This window comes from Varroa jacobsoni, unplaced genomic scaffold (assembly GCF_002532875.2).
Source record: "Varroa jacobsoni isolate VJ856 unplaced genomic scaffold, vjacob_1.0 contig01084, whole genome shotgun sequence".
Lineage (NCBI taxonomy): Eukaryota > Metazoa > Arthropoda > Arachnida > Mesostigmata > Varroidae > Varroa > Varroa jacobsoni.
The window spans coordinates 23,790-41,550 of NW_019214580.1; the positions used below are offsets into that span (position 1 = coordinate 23,790).

At 42.5% G+C, this 17,761-nt stretch overlaps 1 long non-coding RNA gene across 1 annotated transcript in view; it reads right to left on the reverse strand.

Annotated features, from left to right (window-relative positions):
- Positions 1 to 56: 56 nt before the first annotated feature.
- Positions 57 to 17,761, reverse strand: part of LOC147751933 (uncharacterized) — a 43,426-nt gene continuing 25,721 nt past the window's right edge. The window contains exon 3 of the long non-coding RNA XR_015315483.1: positions 57 to 583. This is a non-coding gene — a long non-coding RNA (uncharacterized LOC147751933). The remainder of the gene's footprint in view (positions 584 to 17,761) is intronic.

The following is a 17,761-nucleotide window of genomic DNA, read 5'->3' on the forward strand; positions in this document are numbered from 1 at the left end:
TCGAACACCATATCATATCAGAATCGTTATATGCTTGAGTCAAACACTTGCCGGTTCGATATCGTGTACGCCAATCGAAGTGTATTCGTCACCAGTCCATCAAATATCTTCTGTGATCGTTGATTACTGCTCTCCGAAATCTGAACCTCAACTGTGCCGGTGTTCCTACACACGGCAAATGCCGTCAGGGTTATAAATAGGGGAAGAAATCGACAAAGGAGTCCCACAAAGTTCGGGCCTACCATCTTCATTGTTCGTTTAATCTCTGTGACCGCGTATCAGTTACATTTTTTTTTTTTCATTAGACGTATCGATAGCGTGCCTACCACATTATGTTCAAAGGGCCGCATGCAAAATCGACCCAAGCGATCGGCGTAGTAACCTATACACTGCGGCTAATTTCGCATCATTTACTTTCACAATTATATCGAAGGCGCATAAACGACACTCTAAGGACACTATTTATTGAGCCGTGAAAGCTTGCGGTAGGGGAATGCGGCCATACAACTGGTCCTGGTTCGTCTTGTAGCTTCTCGTTTGTCAGGGGGGAGTTCGACGTCGTATCGCTGATTGCTAGGTTCGTCTGAAAAAAAATCCGAGAAGACAAACAAATTGGAACAAATTGAATGTGGATGAATACATATAACGCTGCGTGAAAAAGTGACTTCACAGTAGCCAGAGTAACACACGGAACAGCTTCGACTTCAAATCCGTGACAGCACTCTGTCCTATATCGATAGACAACTTGTGATACATAGGTAAATATGTATTGTATGCAAGTTATTTATGTTGTCCAGCACCACTAAGTGCTTTATTAGAAAATAAAGCGAGTAACAATGTTGGAATTTAAAGCGTTTTTCCTCCTGTATTTACCCAGACTGATAAGGACCACGGATAGAGAAATCATTATAGATGTACTTCTGTAGCAAAAAAATGTTCGTTGGAGAAAATTTCAAGGTTTCTATCCTTTTCCAAAATGACAGTCTTTTCACATACATACACTGCGGTCGCCATAGTAGCTCTCCATAATCGACCGTCGACTGCCGAATTCAATATCAACTCGTTCTTGAGCTGATTCGTTAAAAAACTCACATATACTTTCAGCATATGTTACGCGAGTGAAGTACACAGCCACCGTCGATCGTATCGTTTAGTGCAGAGCACTTATCGAATGGTAGCATGTAGCTCACGTCGAAAATTGCCCAACGAGGGCTTACACAAACGTCTATCGATTATCTTTTTGAGAGGCCCAGAATCAATGTTAATTCAGAATATCAATCACTGGGCCACAGCCCAGCACTGTCAAGGTAGTCGAACTTGGAAAACAACTGTACCGTCGTGACCAGCGCGAAATCGTGCCATTAACCACAATCACAATGGTATTAATAACCAAAAATAAGCACAAAGTACGAAAAAGCTAGCTAGATAATGTGGCAATAACCATTCACTTTTCTTTGGACTTTTTAGTGGAACCTGCCTATGTTTTGGCATCTTTATACAGTCAGCTGTTATAATTAGATGAGAAAATATGCACGCAGATGAGCGTGATGATTACCACTACATGGATATGGTTACCTTTAATTGGAAATAATTACTATATATAGTCTGCTCCACTAATTAAAATATCTCCAGTGAAAAAAATCGGACGTGGCTAAAGTCAAGACCGTTTTTTCCAGCTGTCCGTATTAGAAGTTACCAAGTCGAAACGACCAACCAATCGATCTTCCAGATCGACTGATTAAATCCTACTCCACATTGATATACATGTTGATATGTGCCAGCACACTGATTTTAATTAACCATAGCTTTTCCGCAATTGCGCTAAATTCTCGATGGATTTCGGCTTCAGACAACACCTGATTGAATTGTTATCAGTAGGTAGCACTGTGATCAAACAGTTCGGCAGCGAATTCTCGAAGGACATTTGACGAAAATGCATTAGCGGTAATGATCCGCTACTAATCGAAGCACCCCCCCCAGGGTTCCAACGTGACGTATTTCCCCACTCATCAGTGCCGATAGAGAGAACATTACCGCAATGTCGAAACGAGCTATAGGAGGTATCGGAAACGTATCGAACAACTACAATCAAAGGTGCTTTGCGTGTCCGAGGTAAGTGTCAGCCTACGCAATTTACAATGGCTCGAGTGGCCGACATTAAAAACACACGACACAAGCAGCAGAACGACATTGTTAGGGAGCAAGTGATTCTGGTCACCTCAGTGAACGTAGTGGATGACAAGGGGTGTCCGAATCATTAAAAGCATCGCCCACATTTTATAAAATAGCAAAAATTAAGCCATTATTCGGACTCTTACGATTGCGAGAAAACGGATATTCCGCAACAAGCAATTATTATACTTAGGTGATTATTCTTAGATGATTCGATAGACATTATTGCATGCAAACGGCGTGTGGACACAGAATTTACGTACGTAAATAATTTATGTAGGTTTAGTAGAAGAACGTACCTGGCAATAGATTAAACCTACTTTGCAAATTCCTATTGACGCAATATTTAAAGTCTTCCACATCATGTAAATAGACCCAAAACCGGGTCGACCAAGCAGTCCTCATAGCAACGTATAATACCTTTGACACGTGTAGTTAAAACGGTACCCAGGTAAAACGCAAAACCCAACTAGTCGTCTTTCGGCACTCGAAAAATAATGTACTGGATACCTTTACACTTTTTTTTTTTGCTATCATATATACATCTATATCATATATCACATATAACCCCGTGCGTTTCTCGCCCCTGTTTATATAACTGTGCCTTCCCCGATTTGGGATTAGCACACTCAACAGGATTCAAACTACATGGTCATCTCGCTATCTTTATTGGTAACAAAAAGGGCATAGCCACTGCTCATTTCGTCTGCTATTCATTTAACAATTCGTAACTTTCAGACAACAATAAGAACTACTGGCACGTACTGTCTCTATCTTTCGCAACGTCTCACCAAAGCAGAGCCTCATTAGATACGCACGCACATTCGAACACGCATCACCTCATAGTAGACCTCACTACTACTAACATTTCCCCATTCCTTGCAAGGGGGCTCCCTGTACCACTGTCGCGCGGGTGCTGGTCAAATCCCACTTTGATTACTATTACGGAGATAATGTAATAATCAATATAGCGTTTGCGAACGTCTATGCCAACAAACAATAGCCATGTATGAAGCTGATCATTAGGATTTTTCGAATTAATATTTACAACTATCGTTGCTACGGTCAAAGTCTGCTGAAAGGTAATCGCATCGTTTGTGCGTTCGAAACAGAGAAAAATAATTATGAAGAAAACGGGTTAATAGCTATGGCTCTTCTCCTCAGCCAGTTCAACTTTATCGCTTCCATAGAACGGACACTTCGATGTTTAACCTGATTTATCTATGGGTTTTCTTTGACAATCGACGTCCATCTATCGTAATCCTTGTCGTTATCATCAATAAATGTATTGGCCAATTGAACGACGTTACTGATACATCTGCACAGTTTCATAGGGATGCGGCCAATTTTCGTGTACTCCCTCTTAAACGCTTTGGATCAGTAAAAAGTGGCCACCCACTCATGATTAGTTTTCTAATGTGTTTCCTTCCTATCCGCTATGTATAAAAAAAAGTCTCTTTGACGTATATGCAATATCTAGGTGGCACGTGTTGGTTACAACTAACACTAAAATGGACCCTTTTACAGCCAAATTGACTTGATATAAATTACAAAATGAACCGCGTCTTCGATTATGGCGTTACTACTATTAAACGTGTAAATAATTTTCATTCTAATCTAACCCTCCAAGACAATTTTATGATACGATAAGTAAGTGCTTATTTGTAAGGAATCCTTTGTTCTTTACTTGGCGCTACATTATCTATGATAATAATCTTTAATAACTTTTACTTGTTAATGTTTATGTGTGAACTGCGTTGTGTGGAGCGAATTTAGCTGGTCTAGCCGTTGGGCGTTTAACGGGAACACAATTGTAAAATGTGCACGTTAGATATACGTAAATGTATGTAATTAGACCACCGCACATACATAGCATCCCGTTCTATCTTCAGATTGGCTCGCGTAGTTTGGTAGCCGCTTTATCTTTTCCTTAGTTTATGGGAGGATGAATGCCGAAGATCTTGCCATTCTCGGGTGCCTATCTTTGGTATAGAAACTAAAAGTAAATGAGAAAATCAGGAATTGTTTCAGAAAGTCAAAAGGTTAATCATCCGAAACTTGAACGTTTACACAGCGCTTTATGCTACGGCATAAAGACGTTGACGATGTGTCAAGCTTGCGGGTTTCTTTATTTAATCGCAGCTTACTAAATATCGTTGGTGGGGCTAGGGCCTTTGAGGTTGAGGTATAAAATCTGGTCATTAGCGAAAATCCTCAAAGCAAAATGAAACCCAGAGAGGAAAGGTCAAGTGTTTAAAAGGGGCAGGGAGTTTAGGTGGGATCTTCAGCAAATGGTTGAAAGAATGATTGAAAAAATAGTCGGAATATTTATTGACCTTAATTGAAGGTGGTACCGCTATTGTACAGGCGTATGTGAGCAGACGCCAACCTTATTGACCTCAGGCAAAAAACCTCCCTTGCATTTGGCAAAATTTAGAAAAAAGATCTCAAGAAACTGGTAAATGGAAAACTGTTTACGCCGTTCCAAAAACAACAAATTATATCAACGTGGTCAACAGTCCACCAAAGGTGTAAACGTGGCGGGAAAAAATCATTTTGTAAAAGCATTGCTTTACTCCGATGCTCCAACATTTTAACTTCCCAAACTTCCGTCTTGCTCACTCCTCCCCACCTCCAGACTCCCCCGCACAAATTCATCAACCGCACGTTTCACTCGCAGCCACCCCGTCAGCCATGTTGCCAAATTCACAGGCTCACGACCCCCTATACCTAGCGCATCATCAATGAACCGTGTCATCAAGCCGAAGCGCAATGCGCTATTGCAACCGTGTCTGTAGGTGTAAGAGGCAACCATACTAAATAAATCTAGGAAGTGTGGTGCAGCAAAGCACTCCTAAACGGTGTTTTATCTTGACATTGCGGTCCGTAATAACCCGTGTTCCCGTGATAGATGCAGTGGCACAATAAACTTTGCCTCGAGCATTGTCCCAGTGGCATTCTCCCCATGAGAATGGCAAAAAGTAAGTTAAATCACCGTGACCAACCACCCACGGAGGCTCTCCGAGCGATCACGTTCCTATTTTGTTGTTTACCCCCGACAAAGAACATCATCGTCGGCGTCTTCAAAAAAAAACCAAGAAGAGAAGTTACAACATGTAAAAGAAGAGGGACAAAATGTGCGCTCGCAAATGATGGGGACAACGAAAAAACGCACGTCAAAAACATGGTACCAATTCTGACTTCCCCCCAGGGGGTTTTCCTCCCGATAAAGAAGAAAAAATAGAGAAAATAACAAAACTGTAAACATCTAATATAGACATAACACAGGTGCGTCGTGAAACGTTTACGGTGGTATGTTTTTACTTGATCACTGGCGCGATATGTCATTTTGTATGGTTTATTGTCGTTACGAAATAAATTGAAACAATATTCCACTATTGCATTCGTTTGGGCAAGTTACAGGTAGGAAACTATGTGCTTAATTTATCGAGGCACATCTAGTTTTTATAGCTGGCTTGGAAGATGGGACCGCCAACATCTTTGCACAAATTTATAAAAAAGCACCTATTTACGCAGCTAAACAAATGTATACCCATTCTAACTAAAATTTTGGCAGATGGAAGCTATCTATGAAAGTGCTGTTGTCAGCCCTTTCCTGGCGATTTACTTGTTACACCAGATTCTGCGAATTACACAAGTGTCCAAAATAAACTGTATGCCTAAATTACGTGAAACATTTTCGCTCCTATATTTTGCACAGTGTACAAAACAAACATAAACGGACTATTGTTTTTTCCGCTGAACTGCTTCCTATAAGATTAAATATCTCTGTGTGATTCAAGTTTCCTTGCGACTCCCTCTTTAGTCGGAATTTTCCGTGCCTTATAGAGCCGTCCAACATACGGCCATGCGACTAATACAAATCTCAGAAAGGCTGTAGATCCCCTTAAAAGAAAAACTGTCAACAGAAAACGTTTTCTTCAACGTGCGTTCAAAAGAGCTGGTTCTTTATGACACCAGGAATTCCCGATTTTGTTCAAGTACTTCTACTGCTGCTGCTGCTGTTAGCTCTACAGCCGCTTCCAACCCTTAATTGAGGCGTAATAAAAATACAATATGTTTTTACAGGCACAAACGCGCACAAATCATGTACATGGCCTGACCCCCAAAAGTAATAAAGACGAAGGCAAGTTTTTGCGCTAACCTTTCGCTTCCTCCAGGTGGATAAAGTAAAGACAAAAAAACAAAGTAGAACTCGAATGAAAGATGAGGTCGACCGCCACGTATGACGCAAAAGGCGCGGTTGTCCCAAGGGTCTGTCCATGCACTTCATGTTTGAAAATTTGCTTTCGTAATACAGAGATGCGCAATTTTTTGTAGCAAATGCGAGCGTTCTTTGTCAAACGAGGTCTATTTTGTTGCAAGGTAAAGTAAAAATGGTACATCGTGAGCAATTTTGGATAATACAATAATTAGCTTCTAATTTTCGAAGTTGGCCAGTTTAATAGAGAACGTGTCAATTCCGGCTTACGGTGCACACATTTACGATTTAGCTGAAAATTAATTTTGTTCTTGTTTTTACGGCGCACAGATGATAAACTGTGGGAATGGTGTTTACGCCATTGTTGGAAAACCGGTTGTTGAGTCTTAATGTTTAGCTATCAATTTGTTTTCGAAACCATGTTACCCATCTAAATAGTATCTTAAACGTTTCTGTCAGATTTTCCATATGTAAGTAATCGGGAACCAAATGCCCGACTTTTTCAAGTAATTAAATAGCAGCGTCCATCGGTTACAGTAGATTAACTCTGTGTTGTAGAGCCGTCGACTGTCCTTCCATTGTCTCAATGGAACGTTCTCGTTCACAATATAAATAGCGGAATGCAAAATTTTCACAAGGGACCACCGACGCGTGTTACCGAATTTACGGACGGTTAAAAGTTAGTCAGTCTAGCAAGCTAGGCTGAAGAGTTTCCATACCTGCAACGTTTAGAAAGGCATAAACCTCCTTAGTAGAATTATATTGCGGTTGTTAATGCCACAGCTGTTGCGTTGTTCTTGCCGAAACAACAGGAAAAACCTTGAACAGAAATGTTATAATCGAACGTTTTGCTTCTGTCGTTACAAACAAATATAAATAATTAAATAATACCAGTATCAATGTTTGTCGTCGACACAGTAAATATACGCATACATGTTATCGAAACTAACAAAGTAGATCTTCTGATGATCTGCGAAAGGCTAATTAGGTCTTACACATGTTCTTGTCATCTTGCCATGGTCGCGACCCGAACGGCCATGCGTCTTCATTGAAGATTCAACAGATCAGACAACTAATAATTACGGGTAGCCATGTTTCGGTAAGTAGGTATTATCAAGCACGTAAAAGGAAAATTTTGTTAGAGAGAGCCGCGACCAAAAATTTTTAAAACGTACATACAGGAAGGTTAATTATTACCAAGTGTACTGTTTAGTAATGTCTGGACGTGTGTAAGGCTCTTAACGTCGTTATGATGACGCCCTTCGCGGTTGCAAACTCAAAGACACAATCTCTCGCTGAAATAGATTATAAATTGTACATATAGATATAGTTAATTTAGAAAATTTTTGTCTGTCCTTTTTTCGGGTGTTGGAGAACTCACTGGGTTATCTATTTTTTTTTTTTAGCTTTTTATAACCTTTTTTGCTCTCGTCGCTGCGTTTTGTCAACAAGGACGATAATGTTGGTGAACCGTCAACAGCGGAAGGTTCATCGAGAAACCCGTTAGGTACCATTATGTTTTTTTTTATGTTACTTTAGCTAATCTGCTCTGATATTCTAGAAAATTAGGGTGGCTGGATCAGTGGTCTCCATCAAGGACCACAATAGCAGTTATGCAATATAGTGTTTGCTAGTGTCCACCCCTGCCACCCTCAGATTGCATAGAAGTAATTTCTAAACTGAACGCCCGTAAATTGATTACTACCGTCATATGACTAAAATCCAAATGAGCAGACCGCGTTACAATGCGGGAATGAGACAATTTCATTATGCTCGCATATATTGTATATGCAATACATATATGGATAGATTTATCTATTTGCGTCGACTTAATGACAGGCCCATTACCTATTTTTTATTATGCTGCCATAAAATGCTCGATACACATCTAGAAGAAGGCAGAATATCAGTAAGAAAAATAGCCCATGTAATAATAGTAAGAACGTTGGTTGATATGACAACTTCCATAGTGTCAATGTCTAACGGTACAGCATAATCACTTGTCTAGAATGAATTACCAATGCACGAGGTTTTTTGGCGGCTTGTATTCGTGCTGTTACGAAAGTAACGCCTGCTATCGATATAAAGAATGTTTTCCCTCGCGTGGCCTCTACCTGTCTTCACCGTTCATGACAAAGGAGTGACTTCGGCACTTCACGCGTTGCAGAACGACTTAACGGTAACATTTCAGTGATAGCGCATCGCGCGTCGAACCTTCATTGCTTTAGAGTGGTATTCGAACTCGGCGTACACAGAATTATGTATGTTTTGCTAGAAACTGATCCGACTTCGTGTTCTCGTATGTTGCCGTGCACCGCTCTATACGCGACGCACATATTACGCACGCGTACGTAAGTGATGCGTTCTAGAGGGTCTATCTGTTGTCCGGCATGCGTTTGATTTTCCCCCTCCGTAAAGTTGGCTTCGAAATTATATTAGACATTGCATTATATGTTGCATTATCAGACATGGCATATATTAGAAATAAATATAAATAGCCTCTAAGATAGAGAAATTTGATCGTTTGTATATAGCCGCCTCTTTCGCTGCAGTCAGTTGCCATCAGCGCACGCAGCAGCTAATGCGCCGCTAGTGCTAATGATAGTTTTGCAGTGAACCTGTGTGAAGTGCCCACACATTGACGGGCATGTTAACGTTAAATCGATTTAAGATCGGGAGTGCAGTACACTCACTTTGACGTACTGCGCGATCCATAAACAAATAATATTGACATGAAGTAGGCCGGGGCGCAACAGGGGCCCGTTTGTGTCTACGCATGAGTGTGACGACCACGCACAATTCTATACGTGAGCTTTATCGAAAAAAACTATCGCGACTGAATCGCGATCATCACCAGCATGAGAATGGAAGCACTACGAAGACGACGGCAGTAGACAGTCAGACGTTTGACCGACCAATGTGTCGGTAGGCACGGTTTAGCACCAACTCAATTTCGGTCGTTCGGACTTCGCAGCTACCTGACAAAACAAGTAAAGCTACTGTCCCCTTTTGGTAGCATATTAAGGGGTATCACTTGGTGCATATGGTCTATGTGTGTGTCTTACTGAGAGGGTATTTGATGGGGTAATCGTCATGATTCGATACTGCACCAAACGCCACTGTCTCTAGTGTTAGTACTGTTCTCTGTAGAACTGCGAGCCTCGTGAAGCCATCCTGTTCGTGGCACGTGGAGCCCATAATGTTCCGCGCACATTTTAGGATCTTCAACGGCAGTTCCTCAACAAAGTCAAGAGTAACAGCCATTGCGACAGAGAACTACAAAGCTTCGTTAAACATCCGACGGTCCTGCATTCGATTTGAGAAGCGCTACCAAATGGCTGCCGATACTATGCAGGCAACTCTCCTCGCTTGTGTTGGTGCAAATACTAAGGACCACGCGGGCCTTGGAGGACATAAGCAAATTTTTTCATCTCCTTGATGAAGATCGCCACGTTTCTCCCCTGGCTCGACCGTCGTACGTACTTAAGGAACAACATTTGCAGTGATAAATGCCCGCTATAGCACTGGTGGTATATATACACCAGTGGTGATGTCGGTAGCGCACTTCAGCGGAGCATGTAAGTTTTAATGTTGCAATTTTTCGTTACTGGCAATAAGGAAGAGCCCAATCACACGGTTGATGATGGCGGCGTAGAAGTTCCGCCATTGAACGCCCGTTCTATTGGTAAACTTTTGCTATACGACTATGTATCATACATCACATCCATATGTACTAGGTATGTGCTTCTCCGGTGAGTGATAGTGCTCTATCGACGTCCCTGTCGAGAAGTAATCAAGCCAAACCGCTACGAAGCTTATGGAATTCAGCACAGACTCTTGGTGCTCCATCGGTCCATAAGCACAAGCTAAAGGCCAAGAGATGAACGACGGTAAAAATCGCAAATGAAAATGGGGCGTTTGACGGAAGAAGGATAAATGTTACAAAGAAAATTGCCTGATTTTCTTTGTTCTCGTTTTTGTGCTGTAGGCGCCAACACATGCACAGACATACATAGATATGCCTATAGCGGAGGCAGGAACGTACATGTTGGTTCGTTATAGGATCTATGCTTTCAGCAGTGGTATAGCTGTGTACGTGAAATGTTCGATGATCGCCGTGGTCTCTCGCACTAGTTGATTGATGAAGTTCGCTAACAGAGTTGTACTCTAGCATAACAAAGAAACAGATTCGGAGACACTGAAAGTGATACTACGAATATATTATTTACGAATTTGAATATCAACAATTCAAACCTAAACAAAGGAAGATGACGATGAGTCATTATCGAGAAAAATAACGACGAGAAATAGGAGAAACACCTTCGGAAAAGAAGATTCTCTTAGGAGAATGATGAAAATCGTTTGCCACGAAAAATAAGGCCGTGTTAAGATGTAGGATTAAAAGGTAAATACAGGGTTACTGGGCGCTTGGTCTCCTAAAACACTTTTGAATGCAACGATGAAACGCTCCGTACAGATCGGATATCTTTGATCGTATTCTTAAGTAAGTAAGTATGTATATATATGAGCTGTATATAAATTCGATGATGTTTCTATTTCCTACGCATCTTCACACGCATGGCCCCCACAACTCGTGACCGAGCAGCCGGGCCAAATTGTTAATAGCTAAACCATTGGAGCTGGTTCCTTTTATTGCTCTCTGCCGGTGTTGATTTACTGTTGATCTCAAGATCGAGATATGGACGAATCCAAAGCAAAAAAGCATGACCTGATAAAAGAAAAGCGTTTTCGAGAGCGGTCGCCAGAAACATTCGTGCGTCAGCGTTGGTCGACAAGAGTGACCATTTTTTATCAGCGGTAGCCAATGTTGTCTACTCCGATCGAATTCGATCCAGCTTCGCTTCATCGGCTACCGCTCGTCGACTTCACTGAACGAATAAATAATCATTTATCTCAGTCTCATATAATGTTACGTCGGCTGCTGTTCACCATATTTCACACGACAGTTTTGATTTGTCCTCCCTTCCCGCCTAGCCCATACCTCATGCAAAAGTCGCCTCACGGACTACACCAATATCCTGGCAGATAAACTACGTCCGAAGGAACAGAACATCAGCAATCAACAGCAGAAGTTATTTGCATTCGATGGTGTCAATGGTCCGATTCACATTGCTCTGGTCATGGACAGAAAGGCGCCCCGGGAAATTCAACCAAAAAAGTATCACCGGGACAATCACCTTTACACTTTAGATAAAGAACAAACAGGCGAATGGAGTTTGCGGTCTTTTCTACAAATGTTCGTGATGGTGTAGTGGTTAAGTGTTTGTCTACCAGGAACATCAGATGACGTGATTTAGGTCGTTTCCGTTTCTTCATTACAAAGAAAAAAATTCAAGATCGGGCATTGATACAGCGTGTGCCCGTGTTGGGTCAGTCTGAAACAATGCCCAACGGCAGTGGAACCGGAGGCAAAACTCGAAAAATATGTCTATATTTTCTTTGCAGCATCGTTGACCTTCTTGCTTTCCCTACCATTGCGACTGGAATAGGAGTTCAGCTAGAACAGAGCCTTGAACGATTTCGAGAGACGCAAAAGAAGGCAGAGAATATAAGCTGTTTGCTATATAATGAAGCAAATAAGAGAGGCGGCGTAACCCACAATAGCCTTATATAGATACGCACGAGACGACGTGGTAGCGGCCATAACATGATATCGATTAGCCACAAAAGTATTGGAAAGCGCGCATTTCAGCGAGACAGGATAAGCACAACCGTTGGAGGCTTTCATCGATTACGGTAACGGCACGATAAATCTGGTCCATCGCTTCCTATCTACGAGCTACTTATCAAATACATAAGTATGTTATACTAATGTGTGTAGCTGTTTGTTGTTGTTTTTGCCGTTGTTCCTGGTAAAAGCTGGTAGTAGAAGTCGACGTCAGCAGATAGCTAGCCAGCATAACAGGGAACGCTGACGTTCCGAAACGGGGACCGAAAACGATCACATACAAATGCTCAACAACTTGTAGAGCTCATGAATGCTACGAAGTGGATGAATTGCATCGCTCCCCCCAGCTTCGTACGACGACTTCGGTTACAATCAGTTCGCCTGGACCTTCTCGGTGACAGTAGCGATACTCTAATCGTAAACCTACTTCACATTCGCAATTTGCGACGCCGGTCGCACAGCGTTGCAGTGGTTCGAAAAAAAAAAAAGACTCAAGAATTCACGCTTATTTATTTTCGATGACTCTGCGTGCGATGCCTCATAAACTTAGCCATATCGTCGATTCCTTTCACTATCATAACTTCGACTCCGCTACCTCGACCAAGACCGTGTCGTCGTAACCGCTAGTGCAAAGGGATTGGGAACAAAGGCGAAGGCGTTGGAGCGCATTGGGGGTACCCTGAGCTTCGTCGTCTACCGTTGTTATTGTTGCTGCTGTCCTCATCTGTTCCAATTTGCTTGTATGTATGTTTTTCTTGTTCTGCTGATCGTTTACTTTTAGTTGCTAGTAGCGACTCCGACACGCCGGCAGGGTTGAGGGGTACAGGGGATAGAGGTAGCTTCGACACGCACACGTAGAGCTTCGTCTGCCGCTTGATGGTGCGTGGCGCCAGTTGCGGGGTTTATTCGTGATTTGACTTCGTCTAATTTTCACGTCCACATTTTCCACCTCTACAAATGGCCCGATCAATACGGCAGTTGGCTTCTTATGTAGCATTATATATATATATATATATATATATATACAGAAAGAGAGAGAGAAAGCGCAAAAATCTGGTAGGCATAGGAAACTGGGAGCAGTCCGGAGTCGATGACGATGACTAGAAACCATGTGACGACTTCTGCTATTAGTTGTACGGCAGCTTCCACCGCCTCTTCTACCGCGATTATAATAACTTGTAACCGAAATTTGCTGACCCCGCGGTGCTTTTGTGCTAACGATGTTGACCCCATCGACGGTTAGTGAGTATCGGATCGCAGGCTGATGCCTCGACTTGTTGGTTTTATTACAATCGTTGCATGCATTATTACTGTCGGGATATTTTTGTTTGTTGCTTTGTTATCAGCTGAGAGAAATGTCTGCGTTTTTTTTTTCCGGTAGTAATATCCATCGTTTAGTGGTTCGGTTGATAGCGGCACACACGGAAGGAAAAACATCAAAGGAATACTTGAAACACTGTTGCCGATCAAACTCACACAATGCAACGAATGCACCAATAATCATAATGATGGCGGCTACCAGAGGCGTAAGGACAACAAATTGTCAATAAATGACGAAGAAACGGTAGTGGTAATAATAATAAACACTACTCAACCTGGCCAGGTTGAAATCACCATTGCTAGTTCGGACGCTATGAGCCCGATGATGATGCCGTGCTAACATGTATGCCTACTGAACTTACGCATATATAATGTAGCCTAGGCTTAAAATCGCGTATAGACATTTTTTGTTTTACGCCAAGGGCTGCCAAAGGTGTGCAGCAGTGTTTAATGTCGTTATCAGACGGAAACTGTAGTGCATTAATTTTTTTCTTTGAAGCCTTAAATAAAATAATCTAAGCAGGTAAGTTTGATTTAGAATAGGAGTTGAACGTTGCGTTTCATGAAAAGATGAAAAAGGTTTAAATTTGCCAGGAGTAATTAGATCCCATATTGTCGTTGTTATCTTCCTTTTATTTTTCTTATTGGTCAGAAGATCAGAGTCGAGTGACTACTCCGAGACCGCCTGGTGCCATACTGAGCGCTTTCTAGACATGTAACACATCGGGAACTTCAAAATGGCCGACGGACGCTCGATCAGGCGCAAAACCCAAGAAGAGTCAACGAAAAATTTGTGACGTATTATCAAAATTTGCGTCAGCAATGCACGTCTTAATTTACGCCATACAAAAATGCTGACAAATGGTTTTCTTCTGATGTTTTGGAACACGGACGGCTAGTTATCAGTGTCAAACGTATATTCTGGGCACGCTTTGACGTCTACTACACAGTTGTGCTGGTAGCACAACTATGTAGCAGACGTTCTATTTTGTGTATGCTCTCACGTCTCGTTCTGCTTTTTATTTCTAATAAGGATAATTCCACTGTTAAGCAATAGGGGTCGATGGGTGCAGTTGATGGATAATGAGTGAGTGGCAGCCTCGTGGCGCCTTCGCCAGGTTTCCAGCTGTTCTCCATACAACTATAAACATTTGCTCGCTGACAATTAGTAACAATAAAGTAACTTTAACAGCCAACCAACGGTGGTCAAGGGATTGCGACCCTCGATCTCTCATTGCCTGGTTTTTGCTGTTTGGTGGAATTCAATCAACTCGTTGACGTCTCGTTACTCCTCGTTGTGCAGTTCGAAACGGCAGTATCTAAACTCCTTTCCTCCAGGTTCCTTTTTGCGATAAGCGACAATGGCCGATGATTTTTTACGACGTCATTTTCGTCGCCACAGCAGCGCAATACTGCGATATGCTACATTCACCGTATCGCGTACATTGATTCTATAGCCATAGATTGCGTGTGGTCGCAAGAATATTAGCATCGTGCACGGACCTACATGAACCGCCAATAGCAAGCTAACAATGAGCCGGCCGGCAATCAGCAGAAGAAAAGGGTTTCGATCTGGCAATTCCGCGACTATGGTGTCCAGGACGATAACGACGACGAAAAAGAAGAAGTTGACTTCTGTAGCTTCTGTTCTGATTTCCCACTGTTTCACTAGCGGTTTCAATAATACCGTAACGTTGGCACTAGCTCAATTTTGGTTCCAGAAGCTGCTTAGTCCTGTTTTCGGGTTGCAGTGGTAGTGGCGCCACCAGATGTGGTTATTTGAATTTCTTTGTATTCTCTTGACTTTTCTATTTTCTGCTTTGCGCAGATATATTGACAATGGTTATTACTTTACTTTTAGAAGTTACCCACCCATCCCACCCCTGAACAGATGAGATGAACATCTTCATCAGCATTATTGAATTAATTCATATTGAAAACAGCGTTCATATGTATTTGTTAACTCATACGAAATAGAACTCCTGCCAAAAACCTTCTCATTATGCTTATGTTGCCATATAGTATCAGCTTCGTAATGGATATTTTTCCGTTATCTAGTAAGTTTTCAACTTTTAAGTTACGAGCTGTAGTAGAATTGTATGTTATGAAACCAAAAATGAAGCTTGTTCCATTGAAGAGTTATTCGAAAGCACCATTATCCGTTGATTACCGCGCACATTTGTGCTACTTACTACGGCCTAGGTTTAGCTCAGTTGAAGTCACTAGTCTCACTTGACCCAACAAAATTATCAATCGGTCGATTCGTCGACAAATGTTTATTATCCTTTTTTTGCTTGCACAATATCTATTATAGAAACATTCGATTATCGTCTGCAATACGTTAAACATGTGTATCAGTCTCGCTCACCGCGTATGCAGGTACATATGTAAAGTAAAAAGCTATTGTGTATTTAAAGAATAATCACAGGTGACCTAATGGTTCAGCGCAACTGAAAAGCCAACTTGCTTGAGACCACCTGTATCAGTGTCAGATCATCGGCACACAACAGTGCTGTCAAAGTATCACAAAGACATCACACTGGTCTCTTTCAATCTTATTCATTCTTCTTAAACAAAATCCCTTTCGAGCCACAGCCAGCTCTATCGTCTCTGAGCCATATCGTTCGAATGCATCTATCGAACAACCTCCAAAGCTAAACTTTAACCGACGTGGCGATACAACACCATAACAACAACCCAGTCATACGATAACAACAGCGTCAGAAGCACCAGCAGAAACAGCAGGAAGGTGAATAACAGTAACGTCCGCCCAACTGTACGCCCGCTTCGACGCGCATGTCGGAGACAGAAAAATCATTGTCAGCAGACTTCTCCGCCGCCGAACAATATCAGACGTCGACCTCTGCAGCAAAACAACGATTCCATTAGCGCCCCCTCCCCGTATCAGTGCCCTCATCATTATCAGCGACCGCACAAAGGTCCTGTGCTGCTACAGCCGTCGCCCTGAACCCTATTGCCTTGTCGCCTTCGTTAACGATGACGCTGATGGAGCTGCGACTGCCGCTGTGACTCCGAATAATAACGAAAGGGCTAAGCGACGACGGGAAACAAATAAACGAAACTCTCAGAAAAAAAAAGTAAAGAGTGATAAAAAAAAAAAAGCTCCAGAAAAAATGCCACACAATAAACCACCCAAATACGGGTGGAGTATTTACCTGTTGTTGCTCTTTGTTCGTTTGTCTGGTATGGTCGTGTTTATGCCGTTTCTGCAACGATAAGAGGCGGCCCAGTACAAGGGGTAGAGTTATTCGCTGTCGGGGGGTTCGACAAAAGAGGACGTTTCTAAGCATCTCTATTCCAATTCTTCGCTGCAACCGGAGCGCAGCTCAAAGCATCTGTATGAAGCTGTGAAATCAGCGTTTGCTCTGACTTAGTCGTCTGAGTCCTATGCCTGTGCCATATTACATAATCAGCATGGAACGAACCGTGGAAAATACAGGTTTATGCTGCCGAGCTGTTGTGATTACCTCTAGTTCTACTAATACTGAAATACCGCTTCGTAGCGCGCGTAAGCGGCAAGATCGAGACTTTCCATGTTTATTTAAGTGATCACAGCCTTTGCTTTTCCAATTGTGTACTGCGCAATGACGGCACCATGTCTGCGAGAGAAGTTCAATGTCCTTTTTCTGAACAGTCTCTCCCTGACGAGCCGTTGTTCTATGAAGACGATACATTCGTCCGCTAATTTCCTTCGTTATTCTCAGCTGTCGTATGGTCCCTGTACTATCGGTGCCGTAAGAGTTTTCGTCACTCTCACCGTCAAGTCCCTCCCTTCACTTCGTCTGTTTTGGCGACTCGACTTTCCCTAGCCTTCAACACATTTCTCGAGTCCACCAGCCCCATCGACGACATAGGACCAGCAGCGCTTTCTATAATGAATAATACATAGCGGACGATTATATTATTCCGTAGTAATTCAGGTTTCTTCTGTTACTCTTCTTTTCTGAAAGTCGCTAGAAAAAAAAACAGCGGAAAACCGGCCGGTCAGCCCCAACCTGAAGCGAGCAGAAGAACTGGCTGCCTACCAAGGTCTATAAGAAAAAAAGAGAACAGTAGGTGAAAAGAGTGAAGGAAAGAAGGTGAGCAAAGCCGGTTCTATTGAGAGGGAGGCAAAATGATGGTCCGAAAGAGACCAAACACGACGAACCGAAATAGCCACCGGCGGACGAAGCGGCTAGCTGGATGCAGAAGCGGGACGGGATGCTGCGGGGCCCAAAGCTGATGCTGGCAGCAAAGCAGTCGTCGTCGGCAGCAGCCGTAAAACGTCAGAAGTAGAAACTGCGGCAAAAGTCGAATTAGCCGGCAGAAGAAACCCTCGAGAGGACCGAAAATTTTGG